At 39.4% G+C, this 23,905-nt stretch overlaps 1 long non-coding RNA gene across 1 annotated transcript; it reads right to left on the minus strand.

The window, feature by feature from the left end:
* Positions 1-385: 385 nt before the first annotated feature.
* Positions 386-10,493, minus strand: LOC308666890. The gene is made up of 3 exons (XR_014026187.1): positions 10,340-10,493; positions 9,498-9,622; positions 386-416 (listed from the first exon to the last, which is right to left on the minus strand). It is a non-coding gene; the product is annotated as an uncharacterized lncRNA (long non-coding RNA).
* Between the last annotated feature and the right edge of the window lie 13,412 nt (positions 10,494-23,905).

The raw sequence follows: 23,905 nt of genomic DNA on the forward strand, positions 1-23,905 counted from the left end.
TTATCATTCAACAACACGTAAAATGAATCTCTCTCTCTTTCTCAGTTGCACCAGGACTGTAAACACATAAAGCCTACAAGCAGACACGGAGCAACCAGGGCATGCTATAATATGTGCTGTGAGTAAAACTTTGTTTACATGTAAAGCTTTGCTTTCTTGAGATGTTTCTGGTAAGCAAGAACAAGGCCTTCAAAATACCGAGCTCTTTGGAGCAATGGGGCAGAAAAGCCATGCCTGTTTAGGAACACTAATGCAAGAGCCATGCCTACTTTTGTAGGCCCTGATGCACTATGGAACATTTGCCCCTCTGTTTTATTTACTCACCATCCAGAAAATATAAATACAATTCTCTTGTAACCAACTAGGCAGGCGGGCAGGCAGGCAAGCAGATAGGCAGGTCCTTCGAGATAATAAAGCTGAAAAAAAGGTTGTGGTGATTAATGCTTCTTGAGAAGCCACTCCAGTGCTATTGTGCTGTCAAGTTGGGGCCAATAATTTAAGCAAGCATCAGAACAGAGTTAGCAGCAACATATCGTGGACTGACTCTTGCAAACAACTGTTTTTGCCCTAGGAAGCTCCTTGAGTCTTCTACTGAAAGAGATAACCTTCACTTGTTCTGCATAAAAACACTATTTAATGTGCAGGTAAGCCATTTTGAAAAAAGGACCTGAGCATAACCAGGCGCAGGATTTTCTGCTTTTAAAACTGTATATGCCTTAAGTAGTTTTTCAGTAAGAATTTAGTCCTCTCCAAATCATTATATTACACCAGGGGTGTCAAACTCAATTTCATTGAGGGCCACATCAGCATTGCGGTTGCCCTCAGGGGGGCGGGTGGGCGTGGCCTGGGTGGGCGTGGCCTACTGGGTAGGCGTGGCTAAAGTGTGTATCGTTCGCATCAAGGGTGCCTATGGGGGCCTGGGCAGGAGTGGGACAGATCTGAGGGTCTCTGGCAGGAGGAGGTTCTCTGGGCCAGAGCCAAGGCAGCGGGGGCCATTCCCTCACTGTTTCCAGGATGGCTTCGTGGGCCACATGAAACCACTTCATGGGCCGGATCTGGCCCCCAGGCTTTGTGTTTGACATGTCTGTACCACACAAATTCTACAGGGAGATCACTTTGGACCATTGCTTTAAAATCACAGAAACTTACAAACTAAGTTTTATGAGAAAAGTATACTAAGAATCAGCACACTTATTTACACTAAGCAACGATTGACTCTGATGATAGTTCCTAATTCTTGGGGGGTGGGGGACAGAGAGGACACAGTGGGCATCTGTAAAACCCAATGGGGAAATTGCAGGGCAGGTCCATGTTACCACCTGTTCGATTGGCTGCTCTCATTTGCAGGTAACATCTCAGTTTATGGTATAGTATACCCTTCTACCAAAATGTTCAGTTTGAAGTAGAATTTGATGATCATGAAGTGATTCCAACTGTCCCTTCCATATATTTTCAACTTATCATGAAAATATGCTCCTTTTAGCTAGGATGCAAGATTACAAAATTGTGAATTACACAAAACAATCATGCAAGCAGAAAGAAGTCAAGAAAACATCCTGGTCTATCACAGCAAATGGGGGTTTACACTTCCCTCTTCCAAAGTAGGAAATGGACTATGCAATTTAAAGTTCTAAATTTATTTTAGAGCCAAGCAAATAGAGTGGTAAATACAGTCAATTGCTTTTGGAAAGGAAAAAAAAAACCAGAATAAATTACCTAATAATTAAAAGAAGAGCCTAGTAGAGAATTCAACTTTCCAAAACAGCTCACATTTATAGTTATGCCCCGGGAAAGTTTTCAGGGGAAAATTGTGTTCTAGAAAAAGAATGGCTTTGCAAAATTTCACAAAGATATAATAATGAAGAATGGAAATTTTCACAGAAGAGCCGAAAATTCAGATTAACCAATCAGAATCCAAGCTTGACTGAGTGTTTTCTAGATAATTCCTGCATGTCCCTTATAAAAGGATAGGTCACAGGAAAGATAAAAGGCACTAATACTGCCTCCATCACTAGTAATGAAGATGCCTACTAAAATTTTAGACTTGATTGTATTATAAAAGGGTGGGCACTTGATTTTGTACAGCTACCGTCTACATATTGTTGTCAATCACCCTAGAGTTTCTTTGTTTAAAAAGTAGCCAACAAATATACTAAACTCAATTGCATTTCTATGTTAAGAACTCTCTGTGCATTCCATGGAAAGTGATTTAAGCATAAACATTTGAACTTCCCTCTCAGTCAAATTCAACTCCTGTTGACTTTATAGACATGGCTGTTGTAGTATTTTTAGCAACAACAGGAAAGTGATTCACTATTGGATTCTTCTAGGGTATTTTTTTCAGCTTCTCAGTCTAGCCAACAGTTTCTGGTGGTCTGCCATCCAACTGCAGTACTAAGCCTGTCTTTTTTTTCTTACTTTTTTCTTTTTTTTACTGCAGCTAATGGTACCTGTGACTGGCCATTTAGCCAGCCTCCCTCTTGGGGATACTAACTGAAAACTCTTGCAGGCAAGCAAGGGAAGAATAAGGGCATTTGCATTTGGTAAAGGAAAGGATAGATACATTTATCTGATTTTGATTTATATTTATATTACTTTCACAGATTTCTTTCCATAATTCTGTTCTAATTCCTCCATTAATCTAGAATTTTTTGAAAAAGTACTGATGGGGCTGGTAGTAAATGTTAGAATTTTATGTCCCCTTTATTATAATAAATGCACAGGCTAATTCATTCGAAAGTGCAATTCAAAACATTTCTAACTATCCCGAGATAATTGGCTTTCTTCCTTTGTCGAGCGGCCCATTTTTAAAAATCAACTAATACAGTTCCAGTAAGTGTTTAATTCATTCTGAAGAATAATATTGGTGACATATTTGAAAAAAAAACATTCTCTGCCACAGTGCCTTGTATGATGAATTTCATGCTCCAGGAGTTTAAGCCATCATCCCCTTTATCTTTAATTGTACTGGAATTTGGAATCTTTTAAACAATTTTTGATTCTGTTTAACTATCATTGCTAGGCCTTCTTTTCGTCATACTGCTTTTAATACAAAATTGTTTATGGTAATTTTTTCCATGAGGGGAAACTAGGAAACCATTATATTTATCTTTGTTTCTGCTTTTATTGTCATTAGCTGCTTTGAGTTATTTCTTTGGGGAAGAAAACAAAGAACCAACTCTAATATAAACTAATAGCAATGCATGAACGCCTAGCAGTACAGATGAACAAGCTGCTAGCAGCAGTCTCCCACCCAGACTGCTAACACAAGGAAAGACAGTGCTAATCATGAAAAACCCCACAAGGAAACAGCACTGGTCAATAACCTGCTTCTGTACAATATGGGCACTATCAGGCATCATTGTCACCAAGCTACAGGACCATATGAATCAGCACATGGACACAGCTCAGAAGGAGCTTCTGGGAACAACACCAGAAACTCAAAATACCAGTTGCTTATAAATTCAGCTGTCGCCCAAAATTCAGGGTGTAGACAAAGTGATCTGAGCACAGCCTGGACTGACTATGGAAAACCTAAATTAAATGCCCCACAAATGGTTTTGTGAATGCCTGGTGCTATACAAAGTCAGCACTAAGAATCTTCTTCAATAACTTAGTGGGATTGTAGAAGGCAACATTGGAAGTCAATTCAAGACTACTCACATGGCCATCAAGTGTGGCATGTATTAAGGTGATGCACTGTCTCTGCTGCTGTTCTGCATAGGCTTGAACTCCCTCAGCTAAATAATCACAAGGACTGGATATGGATACAAGTTAAAGAGTGGAACTACCATCAGCCACCTCCTCTACATGGATGATATAAAGTTATAGGCTAAGAGCAAACGAGACATTGACTTGCTGACCTTGACATCTACAGTGAAGACACTGGGAATGTCATTTGGACTGGAGAAGTGTGGCCTGATGGCAGTCAAGAGATGAAAGACTGATGAGGTGTCAGTGGACCACACAGCAGACATATAGACCAGCCACAAGTAACTTGATATTCCATAGTCACATGGGATCCATGATGAAGAAGCAACATCCAAGTATGACCAAGAGATAAGACAGGTCCTGAACAACCAGCTCAATGAGAAGAACAAGATCAACACAGTCTGCCAGTCATCAGATACTCTGCCAGTATAGTGAGCTGGCCAAAGCAGGACATGGAAGCTGCTGATGTTAAGACCCGGAAGCTCCTCCCTAAGTCTTACCCAGAGACTGTACATCGGCTGGAAAGGGGGCGGGCAGGGTCTAGTGAATGTCAAAGTCACAGATGCAACTATTGCTCATTACAACATCATTGAGCTATCATTTGAACTCAAAACAGGAGAAGGAGATAGGTGCATACTTAACCATCTTACATGTATTCTAGGATTCTTTTCATGAAATATCATGGATCTTCTATGCAACACAAAGAAATCAGATGGTTGTTCCTGAAAAATAATTCAGAAACTCCAGGTCTTTCCAAATTTTGACAACTGCAGCCTTATGAGTATCGTTATTGAATATCTAAGATAGCCAAGCAATGAAAGAACTGAGATAGTGCCCATAGGAGGCATTCAAGACTCCATTAAATACTTAAACCTCATACCTTTAACCAGTGGTGGGATTCAGCCAGTTTGCACCACTTTAGCAGAACCGGTAGCTATTTTTTTGTTGCCCAGGTCCAGAATGGACTTCTGGAAGTGGCATCCACACAGAGAACCTATTGTTCACATATTTGAATCCCACCACTGCCTTTAATATATTTTTATTTATTTTAATCCCATTTATATCCCGCCCTTCTCCGAAGACTCAGGGTGGCTTACAATCTAAGCACAAATCAAATGGGTATGATCTGCATTCTTCATTTTCAAAAGAGAAACCAGGTGTATCTACCTTCTTCTGCAAAGGAGGCTTCAGATGTGCGGAAATTAGAAATTGAAGTGACATGCATGTCATACCTGCCCCAAATGTGCCTCTTTTAAACTCTCTCATATTTGCAAACCAATCAGAGCTTCTGCTCAATGGTTGCTACCTCAAATAAATATACATGGGCTGTAGCTTTTCAAAAACATCATGAGACCTTCGGTTCAAATGCAATGAAACTCACAGAAGACAGTCATGGGTTAGGACACGCCGTGTAACAGCTTCCTTTCCAATATTGGCCAAGCCCCAGTAGGTATCATCTTGATCTCATTTGCAGCCACTTGAAATATTTACAACCCCAGTGTTACAATATGTCACAAATGCTTTACTATCCTGTACAGAATATAATATTCCATGTTATTGTGCTCATTGAAAATTTTAGTAGTGGCAATTGAAACAAATTGCTGTATCAGCTTATTGGTATTAGAGAGTAAGGGAAAATGCTTTTTTTTAAAGAGATCATGGCTGTGACTATTCTGTCAATAATCACTAACAAAAAACTAGTTTGGGAATAGCTGAGATTATCTGACTCTCAGGATAATTGGGCTGACTGCAAGCTGCACTGGAAGTAATGTAGCATGGCATACTAGTTAACACATCTCAGTTGAGGCTGAAAAGAAAACAAATGCTAAACAATGCCATGAAGACACCTGGTTGCCACTCAGAATGACAAAAATAAAATATTATCATCAGATTATTACAATAACGTTTATTTGCCAACTGCACCAAAGACTGGTTTATCTGAACAAATTGGAACAAATTCTAAATTATTTGATTTTCAAACACTCAGAATGGCTGCTAGACATCTAATGCAGGACTTTGCATCACTGTATTAGTTCACAAAGCAGAGACTATGCCTTTTTTTAAAGGCAGCCTTTTATTTCAGAATTATGCTACTCATAGAAAAAGGTAGATGTTTCCCCTGACTCTAGGGGGCAGTGCTCATCTCCATTTCTTAGTCAAGGGAGTCAGCATTATCCAAAAAATTTTCCATGGTCATGTGGCTAGCATGACTATATGCCAAGACACATGAAATGCTACCACCTTCCCACTGAAATGATACCTATTCATTTACTCACATTTGCATGCTTTCAAACTGCAAGAAGGGCAGGAGCAGGGGCAAGTACAGGAACTTACTCTGTCATGCCACGCTCAGGAATACAACAGAACAGAACAGAATAGCAGAGTTGGAAGGGACCTTGTAGGTCATCTAGTCCAACCCCCCACCCAAGCAGGAGACCCTACACCATTTCTGACAGATGGCACTCCAGTCTCTTCTTGAAAGTTTCCAGTGTTGAAGCTCTCACAACTTCCGAAGGGAAGCCATTGGTTCATTATTCTATCAGGCTGCTCCATCAGGCTAGCACTCTTTGAGCCCCGATCCTGACAAATACTCAGCTCTGCCCTTTCCTCTACAAACTCAAAGTCCTCCTTCTCCTCCTCCTCCTCCACAAAGCAGAGGGGGGGTCAACTTATTTTCCAAAGCACCAGACGGCAAGACAAGAAACAATGGATGGAAACCAATCAAGGGGAGAAGCAACCTGGAATTAAGAAGAAACTTTCTAACAATAAGAACAATTAACCAGTGAAACAGCTTGCCTACAGACGTTGTGGGTGCTTCATCACTGGAGGTTTTTAAGAAAAGACTGGACAGCCACCTGTTTGAAATGATACAGGGTCTCCTGCTTGAGCAGAGAGTTGAACTAGAAGACCTCCAAGGTCCCTTCTAGCTCTATTCTGAGTGAATTCACATCTGGAGCGGAGTCCAGGGGTGGATCCATGATGCTATGCTGCAGATCTTTGAGTACAGTATAACCTACAAAAACCTCTGGATCAAACAGATTTATTTACAAGAAGGTGACCATCTAAAATATGTGATTCCAAGCTGTTTAAGTCCCTCAGAAGAGCAGTAGTTTATAAATTACTATAGGCAAGGTAGTTCAAGCTGATCCTCTTAAGGGACTAACAGTTGCTGTGTTCTGAACTAGGTGAATTTTCTGGACCTAATATTTTAATGTAGAATAGGCAATCTATTTATAAAGAACTGCACTTGGTGTATTTGTTTAAGAGAGTTAAGCGCTTCAAGAATCTTGACAGATTTGAGCACAGCTATAGAATAGCTGGCACCTGGCTCAACAGTAGTGACTGTGATAGGGATCTAAGTGTCCTAGTAGACCACCATTTAGGTATGAGCCAGTGTGTCATGGTTCCGACAGACAGAGACAAATAAAGCAGAACTCGGAGGCTCACAAGTTCCTCAAAGAACATGTATTGATACAGAGTATCGACACGTCAAAAGTGAAACCAAGTCTGAATAGACACGTAACAACCCCCAATACAAAGTTAAGAAATCCCACCCTTAAAGCTATGCAAGGTACTACGTTCCCCAATACATATTCTTGGCGGGCTTTCCACGAAACGCCCAGCCTACTGTCCTGGGAGCAGCCGATGACCTTGGTTCCCACGGGAAAAAATCTGTTTAGTCTAGTGAAGCACCTGGCAACCCCCCCTCCCTCTGTGCTATGTGTCAACTGAAAATGAGTAGGGAAAATGGCTGCAGCCACGCTTATTTTCAAAGTTGACACAGTGGTTATACTGCAGTAGCGAGGCCACACTTGAAATACTGCACTGAGTTTTGATCACCATGATACAAAAAAGATACCAAGAGTCTAGAAAGAGCGCAGAGAAGAGGAACTAAGATGATAAGGAGTCTGCAGGATCAATAATATGAACAATTACGGGTGACACGAAGCATTACGGGTGACATGATAGCTCTCTCCTGGTACATGAGGGGCTACCACAAAGAGGTGAGTGTTGACTTATTCTCCAAAGCTCTTGAAGGTAGGACAAGAAGCAATGGGTGGAAATTGTTAAAGAGAGATCCAACTTGGAATTAAGGCAGAATTTCCTGACAGTGAGAACACCTTAACCTCCTAAAGTTGTGAGTGTGCCATTGCTGGAGGCTTTCAAGAAAAGATTGGACAACCATTTGTCTGGGATGATAACAAGCCTTTTGCCATGGGCAGGAGGTTGTACTAGAGGATCTCCAATGTCCCTTCCAGCCCTTTGATTCTTTGAGTCTATGTTTTGGATGTTGTTTGATCTGACTGCAGCAGCCATTCTAGCACAGAAGTTGCAACTATTTAAAATCACTTCCACCACTAACTAGCCAATAGTGCATTGAATTGATCTGAATCAAGCTTTGGAACATTTACTTTTTTTCCTATAAAACTGGATGATAAGTGCAATAGTTTCAATCTTTCCATAACCATCACATGTCTAAATTAGTTCTACAGTTAGGTATAACACAATCCTTCCAGGGAATCCTGGGAGAACTGCAGAGTCAAATTTGATACAAACATATCAGGGCTGGACCTTTTCCAAAGCTTTGCCTTATTCTTTTTCAAAGCCCAGGGTGCATCTGCTAGTTCTTGTCTTTGTTGCTGTTGTTTTATTCTGCCAAGACAATGACAGCCCTTGCTTGAACCTTCAGAAGCATGGATTGTCTAGTTAGTTCCTATTACTGAATGCTTCTTTATTTGAGGGACCTGAGGATGGTTTTGAGAGATAAAGACAAAGTGACTGAAAGCAAATGAGGCTAAGATGTGTATAAGCACTGAGCACAAGAAGAAGGTGTCAATTAAAAAAATGAAGCCCGTTGCATTTGGTGTTTGACAGCTAGGGTGAGCTGAACTGACAAGCCACTGCACCAACCAAGCTTTGGTGGTTCCTTCATCTCTCGTGGTCCCCTGAGCTGGAAACCTGTGACATTGGCTCAAGAAGAGACTCACATGTTTCATTTGGCATTGCAAATAGTTCCCTTGCAGCTACTTTTAATCATAGTAATTTTAACAACTGGAAGTTTATAAGAAGTCTAAGCTTTGTCTGAACGCAGACTGTAATGAAGCGGGCTGGATGCCTGGAGAGGCTACAGTTTGCTCTGTGGGGACCAGCAAGGAGACCAAAAAACTTATAAGAGGGCCTGCCTATTGCAGAAAATTCTTCTCCATGAGATAGGATTGCCATCAGTAGATACCTCTTTTTCAACTGTTTCTGAATGAAAGAAGAAGTGTCAGGACTCTTCTCTCTTGAGCACAGGTCTGCAACCCACAGCTCCGGAGCCGCATGCGGCTCTTTCAGCCGTCTCCTGCGGCTCCCAGTCCTCTGCCATGTGCAGTCCAAAAAAAAAAAAAGGTGGGACTAAAAAATTTCAACCAATAAATTCAAATATGCAGGGTAGGTGCATATTTCGCCTTGGCTCCACTCTTCAGTCAAACCCTGTTCTGCGCATGCGCGCATGTATGAGCATGCGCACACATTTTTTTGCGGCTCCCAGTTTTTCCTTTTGTGAGGGAACCGGTTCCGAGTGGCTCTTTCACTGTTTCAGGTTGCTGACCCCTGCTCTTGAGCAATCTCACCCCTGAATTTCAAAGCTGATTACTACAAGTATAGTAAGAGGCAACGTAACTATTATATTGCAACATATCAATATACCACCAGGACTATAACACAGGAATTCTCAAACTATGGCTTGTGACCCTGGGAGCAACTTTAGGGGATTGGAATTAATTAATTAATTAAATCCTGACCAAGCATGCACAAAGGAGGAAGACTTTCAGAACTTGTTCCATGGTCTGCTTGAACAACTCAATAGTGGATAGCAATCTGTTGTTGTTGTTGTTAGCTGTGAAGTCGTGTCCGATCCATCATGACTCTATGGACAAGGATAGCAATTATGCCCAGATAAAACTCTGTAGGTTAAAATTTAACTACTAAATTAAGCAATATATTTAATTTTTTTCTCCACCCTACCCCAGTGAAATCATAGTTTTATTCAAATGATTTATCCACTTATCATGTTAGAGGTCATGGTGTTGCAAAATTTGAGAACTTTGATGGAACAATACAGCTTTACATAAATCTGAAGAAGCAACTCTGAATCAAAGTAGACCTCTTATAAGTAAGTAAATAAATAAGTATCAGTTGTACTCTTAAAATATGCCAGAGTGATTTTAAAAATATCTTTATAAAAGTGTTTTTAAATCCTCTGAATTACAGCCTCCTTTCCTATAGATTATCCATTTTCAGGTTTTCATTTTAGAATGCAACTATATGAGGTCTTTTTATCTAAGGATAAAATTTCTCCTCCCATCTCCCATGGAGAGATATTTTCAACCATGAGGCACACACTTCCAATAATCCGGATATTCTATGGATGATTTATTTGTATCTTATCTTAAATTATATGAAAACCAAACTGCAGTTTTTGAAAAGTATCTTACAAATGATAATTTCCCCTATGTATATGTATATAAGGTTCAAAATGCAGCAGCATGAACAATAGCAGGCATTTCTGGTTATATTCTTGCTCTACATGAGTTATATTAGCTGCAATCAGCTTCTGGGTACAGCTCAAGGTGCTGGTTCTTACCTATAAATCTGCTCATGGCATAGAGTCTCTGTAAATCCAGGACTGTCTGTTTCCAATCGTTTCTGCCTGCCCAATATATTCAAGCTAAGTGGTGTCCTCCAGGCTCCCTCAATTATGTGTTTTCATCTCAGAACCACTGAACATAATCTTTCAAGAATTCCTGGGGCACATGAGAACTACCAGAGGACTAGAAAAGAGTTGATGTGGTTCCAATCTACAAAAAGGGGGGAGGGCGAAATGGACCTAGGAAACTACAGATCAATCAGCCTGACATCAATACCTGGGAAGACCTGGAAAAGATAATCAAGCAGCGCACTTGTGAGCATCTAGAAATCAACAAGATAATTAATAGAAGCCAGCACGGATTTATTAAAAACAGATCATGCCAGACAAACCTTATTGCATTCTTTAACAAAGTGACTAAATTAGTAAATAAGGGAAACATTATGGGAATGGTTTACTTAGACTTTAGTAAGTCTATTTGATAAAGTAAACCATAACCTACTTCTTGACAAACAGTACCATCACCAGATGGATCCACAACTGGCTGACCAACTGTACTCACCAAATTCTTAATGGAACTATATTTAAATGGAAAGAAGCATGCAGTGGAGTACCTCAAGGATCAGTCTCTTCAGTACTCTTCAACATCTTCAGAAATGATTTAGATGAAGGGATAGAGAGGAATTCATCATATTTGCAGATGACACCAAACTAGGGGGAATATTTAACACTTTAGAAGGTAAACTCAAGGACTAGAAGACCTCCAAGTTTCAGAAGGACCTTGACAGATTTGAACACTGGGCCGTATCCAACAAAATGCAATTCAGTGGTAAGCAAAGTAAGGTCCTACAATTAGGCAAGAAAAAACAAACGCAGTAGATGGTACCTGGCTCAACGGTAACAACTGTGAGAGAAATCTAGGTGTCCTGATATATCACCACTTAAATATGAGCCAGCAGTGTGCTGCAACTGCCAAACCAATGCTGTCCTAGGTTACATCAACAGAGGAATAGTTTCAAGATCACGTTAAGTGATCGTACCATTTTATACTGCACTGCTGAGACCACACTTGGAATACTGCATCCAATTCTGGCCATCACGATGCAAAAAAGATGTTGAGAGCCTAGAAAGAGTAAAGAGAAGAGCAACAAAGATGATTAGGAGGCTGGAGGCTAAAACATATAAAGAATGGCTGCAGGAATTGGGTATGTCTAATCTAATGAAAAGAAGGACTAGAGGTAATATGATAGCAGTCTTCCAGTATTTGAGGGGCTGTCACAGAGAAGAGGAAGTTGACCTATTCTCCAAAATCATGTGAGGAGAGGACAAGAACTAACAGATGGAAACTTATCAAGGAGAGATCCAACCTAAAATTAAAAAGAAATTTCTTGACAGTGAGAACAATTAATCAGTGGAATAGCTTGACTCCGGAAACTGTGGATGCTCCATCACTGGAGGTTTTCAAGAAGGGACTGGACAGCATTTGTCTGAAATGGTATAGGATCTCCTGCCATGGACTGTGGGTTGGACTAGAAGACCTCCAAGTTCCTTTCCAACCCTATTATTCTATGTTCTATCTTGTTATACCAAGGAAGCATAACTTCCCCACTCTTTAGAAGAGCACCCCCTATTGTTAAGGAAGTGTCCACTCTCCTGGAAGGCTTTTAAGACCTGGCTTTGTTCCCAGTCCTAGGATTAATGCCTCTGAGGAGACCCAGTTATGCTTTTTACAAATGTGATTGTTATCTTGTCTGGACTTTTAAGTTTTGTTGTTATGTTTTTAACCTTTTTAATTGTATATTTGTGAGACATCAAATAAATAAATACCTCTACATTCATAGTACGGACTGCCATGTGGAAATTTATAGTTCAGTAAGCCAGTTGGTCACCCATAAAAAGTACATAGCACTCTTTGTCTTCTTGCTTACATCATTTGACCCTAGGCACAATCTCATTACTACTGATAAACATCTATACCGGTAGTTCCAAACATGGCTGCAGGATAGGCAGACAATCTGCAAACCTGTTCTGCTCTCAGTGTGTTAATGGTTGTGTGGTCCATGTCACTGCTGGAATGGCCTTAGGGGAAGATTTGATGGTCTCCCAAGCCATCAGTGTCTTTTTGCCCTTCCCTGCTTCCCCTTTCCTTCCCCAGCTCACTGCTCTTATTAAAGCTATTAATTCTGAAAGCTAAATTAGTGTGTTTCATCTTCAAATTGCTAGGGAACACTTACAAAGAAAGCCAAGGCCTAATAGAACAATCCTAATTTAATCACTATTTTTTCTTCTTCCTTCCTCTCTGATATTTCTCATCAACTGCAGATATATGAATTAATTTAAATTATGGTAAAACAGCTTCATAAACTATGGTTTAAGAATAGTTTGTTTCCACTGATTCAGATTAAGATAAATCCTAATTTTCCAGGATCCAGACAATATGATAGTCTATGGGAAATTTAGTCAGAAGAAGCAGAGAAATTTGTGAGTTACGAACAGAACAGAACAGAACAGAACAGAATAGAGCTAGAAGTGACCTTGGAGGTCTTCTAGTCCAAGCAGGAGGACTTATATCATCTCAGACAGGTGATTGTCCAGTCTCTTTTTAAAAACTTCCAGAGATGGGGGTAAGCTGTTCCACTGGTTGATTGTCCTCACTGTCAGGAAGTTTCTCCTTAATTCCAGGTTGCTTCTCTCTTTGATCAGCTTCCAACCATTGCTTCTCATTTATAAATTCATTCTTGTAACACTAATCTAAGTTGAATATTTAAGTCTGAACCAGCTAATCTTCTTCAGGGACATGTAATTTGAGGCCTTCTATATTGGTGTGTGTGTGTACACACACACAAATAGTGCATATATGTTTTATTTCAAGGCATTTGTAAGAAACAGCCAATCAACCTTATGATTTATGTTCAGACAAAAGACAGCCTTATACAAGTGTTATTACATCAGCAGAACCGAAGCCACTGCACCAAAAACAAGAACCTCAACTGGCATTACTTAGGGATCCTTTTTGGTTCCTTTCAAGCTATTAATAAGTGTCTGGGCTGTTCTGCTTTGCTCTTCTCACCTCTCCAACTGCATCATTCCAGGGGGAGGCAAAGAGAGGGAATAAAGAATAGCTCCCCCACATGACTCCCTCACTGTTTCACAAAGAGAAACGATGTGATGTTACAGAAATCAGCTACTAACACTGTTTCTGCAGCTCACACACTCCTGCTTATGGTTCATACATATTCATTACAGATGCTCTCCAGTCTATTTTGATGAGGCAATTACCCCTAGGTAACAGGAAAGAAAGTATGTTCTGGGCTGTATTTGCATATTTACTCTGGGTTAAATTACCCTAGACTGAGTTAAGGACCAGCTCCTCTTATACTGAAGAATAAAATCACAGCCCATATGTATCATTTTAAATTAGAAATATCTATTAATACTAATACCAACAAAAGGATAGGCCAAGGGTTTATTAATGGATATCAAATTAGGCCTACCCTCCCCCATTAAAAAGTAGGACACATGCGCACACTAACAATGTATTTGCATCTCCCTCTGCTGACTGTCTTTATGAGCAAAATGCATACTACGACTTAGATGCGCAGATTGTCTATTCTGACTTCTTTCTGATATACCCAGCTACTTTGTTTTCATAGTCCTATTTTGTTTTTGCTTTCTGAGCAAAGTGCTCCTCACACAAATGATATATCATTTTGGAAGGAGGGACTGAATGTGTAGATAATCACCCAGGTATCACCATTTAGCAGATTCCTGTCTCTTTCCCCATAGTGCACTCTACAAGAGGAATCCATGGAACTGACAAGAAAACATGAAAATGAGCAGAACCCACAGAATGTTTAATCTGTCAAATTAAATTGCATCCTTGTAGTAAAAATATATGCTCTTGACATACAGTAAATAAAAATATAATGGGTGAATATGAGAAATCCACTTATAGCAGAGAATTTATTGCAGGTCCTATTAAATAATATACGTTTGCCCAGACATGTGGTTTTCAGATTACTCAAGATTTCTGGCAATGCACTTCAGAACCAGTAGGGCCTGGCCAATGCCACTTTTCTAGCCTGCAGAAGAAAAAAAATATCTCTCTGTCTGGAGTTCTAAATAGTGGCCATTCTGTTTTGCCATTTGAATTTCTGGTCTCCTGCATCACACTGAGGAGGGGACACAGCATTGAAATGCTGAGGTTGCAGGAGAAGGTCCTCCCTCCCTCCATCTTGTGAGGATGGCAAGCAGGCACAGGCCCACTGCAGCCATCCAGGGAAACAAAGAGCAACCTGCAGGCCCCCCTAGCCCAGCGAGCTTGTGTTCACTTATGTGGCAGACTTCATAAGGCTCCGCTCTTTGACTGGCGTTGAGTTTATGTGAAAGTAATTAACAGTAATTAATCCTTAATTACAGTAATTAGCCAAGTCGCAGTAAATTAAACTACATCTGGAGCAGATGAGGGCTTCCGAATGGGAGCCTAACGCAGGCGACAATCGGGGAGATGCTGAATTCATCTGACAGCATCTGATTAAGTCTACCTGTTGCTGGCAGCTTCATTTGCATGTTGTTTTTGTTTGCTTTTCTTGGTAACCCTTAGAACATTATTCCTATCACCGATCTCTCTGCCTGGACTAGAAAGAGAAAATGAAATTGCTCCGAAGGAGCAACTAAAAGGACCACAGAAGTCATTTAAAAAAAGAAATGTAAACAAAGGATAGGACTTGGAAAATGTGCCCCTCCCCCCCCCAGAAGAGTGGAAAGGGATTAAAGAGGCTTGTGCTTGGGTATGTTTTTCCCAACTTTTTTTCATTTGGAATGCAAGTTTGGCAGGTGTAGACATGCAGTTGCTTGCTGTAGTTTCAGACATGGTGCTGGGAAAAGGAAAACCTTCTCTATATTAAATCTCAGACTTTTGTGATTTATCAGAGTGAATGAAAATGGAAGGTTCTAAGAAACCTTGTATGATTTATTGTCCGTAATCAGCATTTACAAAAGATTTCTGGATACATGGGAATAAATTTCTGACTGATACTGCAACCTTCATTTTCTTAGGGACTTATTTTCAGGAATGTGCCTTAGAGTAGCATTTTTGTAGCCCAGTCTTTCAATAGGACTTAATGCTTCTAACTATTCAATGGCTTTGGCCTCCAGATTGGTTCAAACTGGCAAAATAATAAAGAATTTGATGACCATTGCCAAAGTAAATATTAATTATGAAAGGACATATTTCATTGTTTTGGATACTAATATGGTTCTATTGTATTTCTAAAATAGTGCCTGAAAAAGGAAATATTAGCAACTGTTATTTCTTCTTAACAGGGCCAGCCTTACACATTTTTTATTTTATCTCAATCTTTTTCTGTATTGTGTTTTAAAAGGCATCTATCTTGAGGTTATGTGTAATACAGCTTTTCATGGTTTGCACAAGGACAACATCTAAAAGCAAATCCCAGAACAGGTGACTCACTTGCAGTACATGGATTTTAATGGAAGGTGCAATCGGAGGAGCAACAATTCTGCATTTCAATGAAAGGAGTGCAATGTACTGCAAATAAATGCATCTTCATAGAACATCTATAGATACCTAAATACATTCGGGGAATGAATGTACAGTATGTACATTTCATAGAAAGCAATGCGATATGGACAATTTGTTATGGACATTTTTGGTTATACTATTTCTGCCAACCTTGCAGTTCGAAAGCACGTAAAAAATGCAAGTAGAAAAATAGGGACCACTACGGTGGAAAGGTAACAGCGTTCCGTGCGCCTTTGGCGTCTAGTCATGCCGGCCACATGACCACGGAGAGTCCTCAGACAAGCGCTGGCTCTTCGGCTTTGAAACGGAGATGAGCACCAGCCCCTAGAGTCGGAAACAACTAGCACACATGTGCAGGGGAACCTTTACCTTTACCTATTTATGCTGAGGTCTTAACCACATATCTTGAAATCCATTCCTTCTTCAACTCACTATCCATTAAGCTGTAAAACTGAAGTAGCTCCTCCTGCACTTTTAAACAGATGTTTTTTTGGATCTTGGGCTGCAACTGTGATGCTCTGTTTCTGTAATCTGAGGGACATGATTGGGAAGACGGAGTTCATAAGAAATCAGTGTATAGGCTTCCAGTGCAATGCAATCTCCCTGACAAATCTCACTCCCTTCTGCATTTGATTCAGAGCTAATAGAAAGCAGCTGAAAGGCTGTTTGTATCACTTAAACTTAAGCATCACACTGAGTGGATATTCATACCTGCTACAGGTTTCCCTGGCATTTGGGAAATATAATTTAATTTAGTTTAACTTAATTATTTAGAACATTTATGTGCTGCCTGCTCCATTAATGGCTCTGGGCGGCTTACAAAGATATAGTTTTAAAAATTCATAAAAAAACATTAAACGTTCAACAGACATAAAACAGATATTTACAGCAACTGAATTTAAGTGTTTTTGATTCTTTAAAAAGAAGCACAATGATTTTGCAAAAAAAAAAATGAAGGGGTTTCTATTTCAACTCCAATGATAGTTTATTCCAAAATATGGGTCTGTCCATGGAGAAAATGAAAGTGATTGTTGATGTCAAATCTATCACTGTGACAAGATCCATCAAGAGATCTCTGAGGATCTACATGTGCAGAAAAGATAGGGGGGGAAAGTACTCATTAAATAGCTTGGATTTAAGCCACATAAGTTTTTATACATCATTGTGATTGCCTTAAGGCAGGGTTCCCCAACGACTTGGCCATGGCCCATTCGGAACTAGGCTGTGCAACTGGCAGGTGAGCATTCACGCACACAGCTCCATTTGTGTAAGTGGTGGGCATTCGTGCTCTCACATATGTGGCTCCACTTGCACAAGCGACAGGCACTTGAATTTGCGCCTGCTGCTCGCACAAAACCATCCCCTCTCCTCCCCCACCGGTCCACAAAGCCAGAAAGTTTGGGGACCGCTGCCTTAAGATCAGCTCAGAAAGCAATCAGCAACCAATGAAACCTGTTCAACAGAGGCTAGGGCCACAAGGAGACAGTACTCATTGTTCATATTGTCACACGTGTGTCCAATTTCCAACCAACTTCAACCCAGAAAGAGTACACTGCAACAGTTACCAGCACTTGAGTCTGTGTCACTTGAGTCTGTGTCTCTTCTAGATAAAAAGCCTTGATTTATCAACCTTTTTTTTTTAAAAAAAGGTTCTTCTTGCTACAGATGTTATATGGCTGTCATTCATCAGTCTGGCTCTAGAAGGATTCTGAGATTGCAAACAGATACCTTAGGGAAAATATATCCTTAATATCTCCTCCCCCCCATTTTCTTGCCTGAATGCATGATGACTACTTTATATTGATGTTTAATTGTTTAAAGGATCATCTGGTTAATCAAATATGCAACTCTATAGTATAAATAGTATAAACTCTATTTATTATGTATACAAAGTGCCCAGCTATAGAATCTCTTCTGCATAAAGATTTAGATAGTAGTAGTAGTTTTTAAAAGTGTGCTGCTAGTATACCTTCCAGGAGTTTGAAATAACAATACATACGTGGTTTATGGATTTGCAAAAAAACATTTAGGAATTTTCCACTATATATATGCTGACACAGAAGAATCAGCTTTGTGATTAATTATCTTATATCATCTCAGCATCTTCTCATCATATTTTGCCTTGCTTAAGGAACTTAATTTTATTTTTTATTTCAATTGGACATTACACAATAGAAGGATTATTATTTTAGTCAATTCAAAAGCAGAAAGGCTCATTTGAGAGTTCGTGCTGAAAACAATAATATAGAAATCTACCAAACTATAACATCTTATTTCCACAGAGTAGTTGAATAAAAAGGCTAAACTTCACAAAAGAGAGGGCAAGGAAGCGCACCAGGCAAAGGCAATATTTTAATTCATTTTTTTAGACAATAAGGGCAGATGATGCAGGCTTGTGCTTATTGCTGTCCATATGTTAGCTCCATGTATGCAAGGGATAAATATCTCAGATAAAACATAAGATAAATGAAATGGTACATTTGAAGTGAGATCAAATGTATTGTACATACTGTAATATAACTCTATTTGTTCATTAGGAGTATGTTTTGTGCAAAATAAATGTATTCATCTTAGATCCAACATGCTGATCAACAAAATTTGTTAATGAATTGCTAGATACATTTAAATTAGTTAGCAACCCAATTTAGAAAGATTAAATACATGTACATTCAAATTAAATTAAATTATCCTACATATTATAAATTTGTAAAAATACTTTTCACCTGAAATAGCAAATCAATTTAAATGTCAGTTTCATAAATATGCAACATCCCATGATATGAAGTGTTGTATAGTCAGTTCAGCAAAAGCATAATCCAGATTTAAGAGGTACCGAATATTAGTTTTAACTAGCTTAGGTTTTTATTGCTTCGAAGGAAGCCCCAGCAATTTCACTTTAAAAGAAAAGCTATCTGGTAGCATTATATAGAAAGGGACCAAAAAAGCATTGCCTAGTCAGAAGGAAGAAGTTGGCATGTAGCTGTATGGTTTACACCAGACATGTCAAACTCGTGACGTCACGTGATGTCACACAACATATCAGAGCCTTTTTGCCATTGCCGGCAATGGGGTGGGCACGGCTTGCGGATGACACGTCTGGCCCATGGGCTAGCAGTTTGACACCCCTGATTTACACCCTCCATGGACTCTACCTAATTAATAGGGACATGACCAAATTTCTTCTTTGCTCCAATTTTTGGTTTATTGCTGAATTTACACTATAGCTTTCAAATAGATCTATTAGTGAATTTTAATACACCAGCTTCCCTCCTCTTCTATTGAAGTAAAAAACTTCAAAAATTGTAAAATGCATAATTAAAGGTTTATCAAGGAATGTTTTTAATGTGCAGCATGGGAAAGTGCTTGCTATAGTTAAAAAATATCCTTCCCTCCTTAAATTATGGCAAAACAGGAAATACCAGATCCTAATCAGAGGGGGGAAAAATGTTAGCAAAGGCTAATAATAAGAACATTTGCTTTGCTTACAAAAGTTCCTTGGCATTTTTAATGAAAAAAAGATTTCAGGGGCTCACAACTTGATTATCTGCCTGCTGGGTATGACCAGGCGTTGTCTTTAGGGGGGCAAGAGAAGGACACAGTAAAATCCAGATGTCCTGTCTTCTCACAGGCAAATCCAGTATGATTAAACTGTAGCATCCCCTTAGTTCTTTTGTTTATTCACTTAATTTAAAATGGTGTTCTGTTATAACAAAAGTTAAAAGCAGAATGATTAAAAAAGCTATAATTAAAATCATACCTTAAAACAAAACTGAAGGGACATCATTTTTTTTAAAAAACAACAACAGTGAAACGAATAAGTGAAATCTTGCTCATCCAAAACAACTTTAAACATGATTTTGTCTGCTTTCCATATGAAATATGACCCTATTTCCATATGAGGTAAAGGTTTCAGCTGAACTAACACTTTGATCTACCATCACCATGGAAGAAACACAATATGAGGCACATAAAGGACTTGTAAGTCACATTATCCCAAAGGAAAAATGTACATTAAATGTAGAATCAAATACTTAAATCCCTTTACTAAAAAAATAGTTTCAAATTAAAAAGGATGTAAAATCTTTTACTAACCACATCCCTACTTTTTCTGATTTTTGTAATGATTCTATGCCAGTTGCAGCCCAAGAAAGCTGATTAATATGACTTATTAGCATAGATTAACTATCCTGGCACTACATGTTTAGCATCTTTTTCATATTGCTACTTCCCCATCATCCCTCCTCTCAAATCATAATTGCAAAACATTTTCTCAAATATAGCTGAATTGTGGAGTTCTTGGTGCTCTCCCTTAGCTTGGTTGTTTGTTTGCAGCTCTTCCATTACTCAGTTAGGTAGTGTGAGCCACTGTGAGTTTTCCTGCCTGCTTATATGCAGGTGACACATATAAAAAGGCAGCAAAATCCACACTCACTCATATTGATATTACCTACTTGAGTAGTGAAATATCTGCAAGCCAACAACCAAACTCAGAAAGAACTAAGACCTCCATATTATTGTCAGTATATTGCTAGCCGAAAGAAGAGGAGGCATGTCGGAATGCACAGCTTCACACAGACCATTGTCTTGCAAGCACTGCTAGTAAATGTAGACCCCTTAAAGCTTAAAGATATGCAGTTGAAAATCAGGGAGTCAATAAAAAAGCTTACAGCAGCTTAAACTTCTAACCATAACTGCAGAAGCACCTGACATTAATACACACTCAAGATTCTCCCTTTTGGTCTCTCTTTCTCACTACATAACATCAACTCTTCAAGCTGAAGGCTCAAGCCCTCTCCTCATCTGCACAGTTTGAATTAATTATACACTTTAATTTCATGAATTATTAATTTGATCCAGACTCGGCAGCTTAGCATTATCCAGAGCTACAGACTATACAATTCCAGCTTCATTAAAACATCACCAGCTGCCTGGGAGACAGGCATTAAAATGGAGAAGGAAATAAAGTTGGTTTCCTCTGTATTGCAATGGAGTTTCTATTTGCATTCTAGTCCCTCAGAAGACCAACTTAGTTAAATAGACTGCATTTCTCAGAACATAATTCCCTTCCCTCTGAAGGTATATTTTCACTTGTTCCATACTTCTAGTTCCATGCTTTTCACCTTCAAAACCTCTATGACACAGTCTCAAAATGTGCAGCTTTAGAATCAAGAATCAACCCAGAGACTAAACATGGGAGATGGCTGAGGTTGAAGAATTTACTGACTATTTGCGGGTATCAAGAGTGATTTACTCTTTCACCTAATTTCTTCTTTGCTCTCAACTTGACAACAATCGGGAGGGGTGGTTGTAATGTCTAGGGTGGGATTGGAATGCCAAGGCTCCATCTGTAGATGGTGAGATCCTTCTTCTCCCTTCAAGGCCATGCTGTGCAGATGTTTGACTGATCCCAGGCAGTTTTCATAACAAAAGGAGAGTATTTGATTGGACAACCTAATGGACTGAGGGGAATGGCCAAAGGGGAATTCAAGTTTAACTATGTGGATTTTGAGTGGGAAATCCAGAGCTGGTTTTGCTGCTTTAGTGCCAATGTAGTGTATTCAATAAAACTGTTACTTTTGGGAAGAACATGTCCCAGGAGTTCCTTTCTTGGATTCACTAGTTGGACACCTGACAATGGCCCCTTGTAACTTAATCCTTTATAAGATCAACTCAGGTAATGCGAAGAGATTTGAAGTACACAATTAGTGACATGATTTCTAGCCAGGGGCCTTGCAATCTAAAGATATAATCCTCTCATTACAATGTTAAAAGAGGGTGGACAGGAAGCAAGCTATTAGCAGTTTGATATTATTTTCATGCTCATCTTTTTTTTGCTGTTCCACTGATTAAAAGGCCATCTTTACCCACTCTGCTCAGTTACATGGTATTCTCTCACCTGGCAAAGATAAATAGTCAGCCCAGTTCACCATAACTTTCCAAATAAACAATGGTGAAGTGTTGTCTCCCAGCAATTCCCCAGCCATATAATTTATAGAAGGAAGATGCTGGAATTTAGACATACTATTTAAGCTACTTCAAAAATCTAAAGACCCCAAACCTGGCAATATTTGAAAATCAATGGAATTAATTAAGGGAGATGTTCACTAAGTAATCAGCAGGTACAGCAGATCTGAAATTCTATAAAGAAAAATGGAAAGAATATGACATTGAAGGAGCCAGTGGGGATTAAAAATGAGCATCCAAGTAGTAAAGGCATATACCCATTGATCATTGCATTAGGGATTAAGGCTTCACCGAGCAGTCAGAAGATTCTGTAGCAAAAAGTGGTTACAGAGGATGAGCATGAGAATAGTGGAGATATATAACCTCTGATAACGGAGCACAGTTGAGACAGAGGACAAACAGAACTCTGCTGAACCTTGGAGCAAAAAGTTTGCATGTGTGTACAAATGGATACATATAGGTATGCAGGTGTACTAGTGCTCTTTTTTCAAGTAGCAAAGAGTGTGACTTTTCTTTAACTCTTTGCTTCTTCTATCTCAGGCATGTCAAACTGTCAGCCCACGGGCCAAATGCATCACGATGAAACCGCGCCCTCCCCATTGCTAGCAACGGGGAAAAAGTTACGTGACATCACGAGTTTGACATGCCTGTTCTATCTAATGATCATCCAGAGTTTTGCATCCTAGATATGGCAGTCTCAATGTGTATACTTGTGTAACTATTAGCCTTAGGAACTTATTAGTTTCTCTATTACATGTATATCTATTCCCCATACAACCATGAACTAATTCCATGGTTTTATCTCTGTGTGATGGTTGCTGAAATGATTTCCATGTAGCAAAAGAAAAAAAAATGGAAACGTTAAAATCTTGAAGGTGTCCATCACTGGACCTCCTCTGAGAGAGCTTCATGGCTGTTCTGAGAAATCTAAAAAATCTATCATACAAAGGTAAATTATTTCAAATCTGTTGCCAGCCCAGTTATGAAATTATTTAATTTATAGGCCAACTGATTCCAAATGACTTTGGGCAGCTTATAACTGTATGTTTTTGTTTTTCTTCTGTTCAATCATGTCCAATAGAGAAGGATGGTGGCTCATGTGGTTAGACACTGGGTTGACAATTTGCAAACCTGTGTCTGAGACTGAGTGCTGCTGTGTGACATGGTGAGCTCCCATCATTTGCTCCAGCTCCTGCCAACCAGCAGTTTGAAAGTGTACAAATGTGAGTAGATACATTGGCACCACTTTGATGGGCATATTAATGGGGACATGAAAGGAGTGCCCCAACCAATGGTGATGTCACTGGTTAATCCTTTTAACCTGGAAGTGCCTCGGTGTTTCCGACCTGAGTGTAATGTGATCCTGTCTGATTCTCAGAGACTGCCTGGACAAATCCTTGCTGTTCTCTTGACAAGTTTTCTCAGAGGTGGAAGGGCTGAGTGAGATAGATTGGTCCTAGATTACCCAACTGGCTTTGGACTCATGGTCTCCCAGTTTCTAGTCCACTGCCTTAACTGCTACACAGAACTGGCTCTCACAACTATATACAAATGTGTATGGAGGGTTGTACTTTTGGGAAGAACAGGAAACAGGTTATGGATTACCATAGCCATTTGCATATCTGTTCTCCTTTCATTAATTCTCCTCATTTTCTCATGGTTTGCTACAGCCTAGTTTTGTGCTGACTACAATCCTTTTCAGTCATTCAGAAAGCAAATATGTGCAGGGTAGATGGAAACTTACAAACCATTCTCTATGCACACATATTTCAATTTTCAAAACTCTTTTGAAATGCGTTTTTCTGGATTTTTTGTTGTTGTTCTGTCTCTCAGTATTAAAATAAACCTACTATTACAATTATAGGTTGATCATTTCTTTGTCAGTGGGCAAATGTACAAAATCAGCAGGGGATCAAATACTTTTTTCCCTCACTGTATGCTGCTTGTAGACCAAACATGTGCAAGCCAAACCTGAACTAATCAATTACCAACTGTGAAACTTCTTGCACTGTGAAGCTTGTAGGTTCCCATTTTTAAGGAAAAACTCTTAAGGA

Source organism: Vipera berus (genome assembly GCF_964194415.1).
Source record: "Vipera berus genome assembly, chromosome: 3".
NCBI classification, from domain to species: domain Eukaryota; kingdom Metazoa; phylum Chordata; class Lepidosauria; order Squamata; family Viperidae; genus Vipera; species Vipera berus.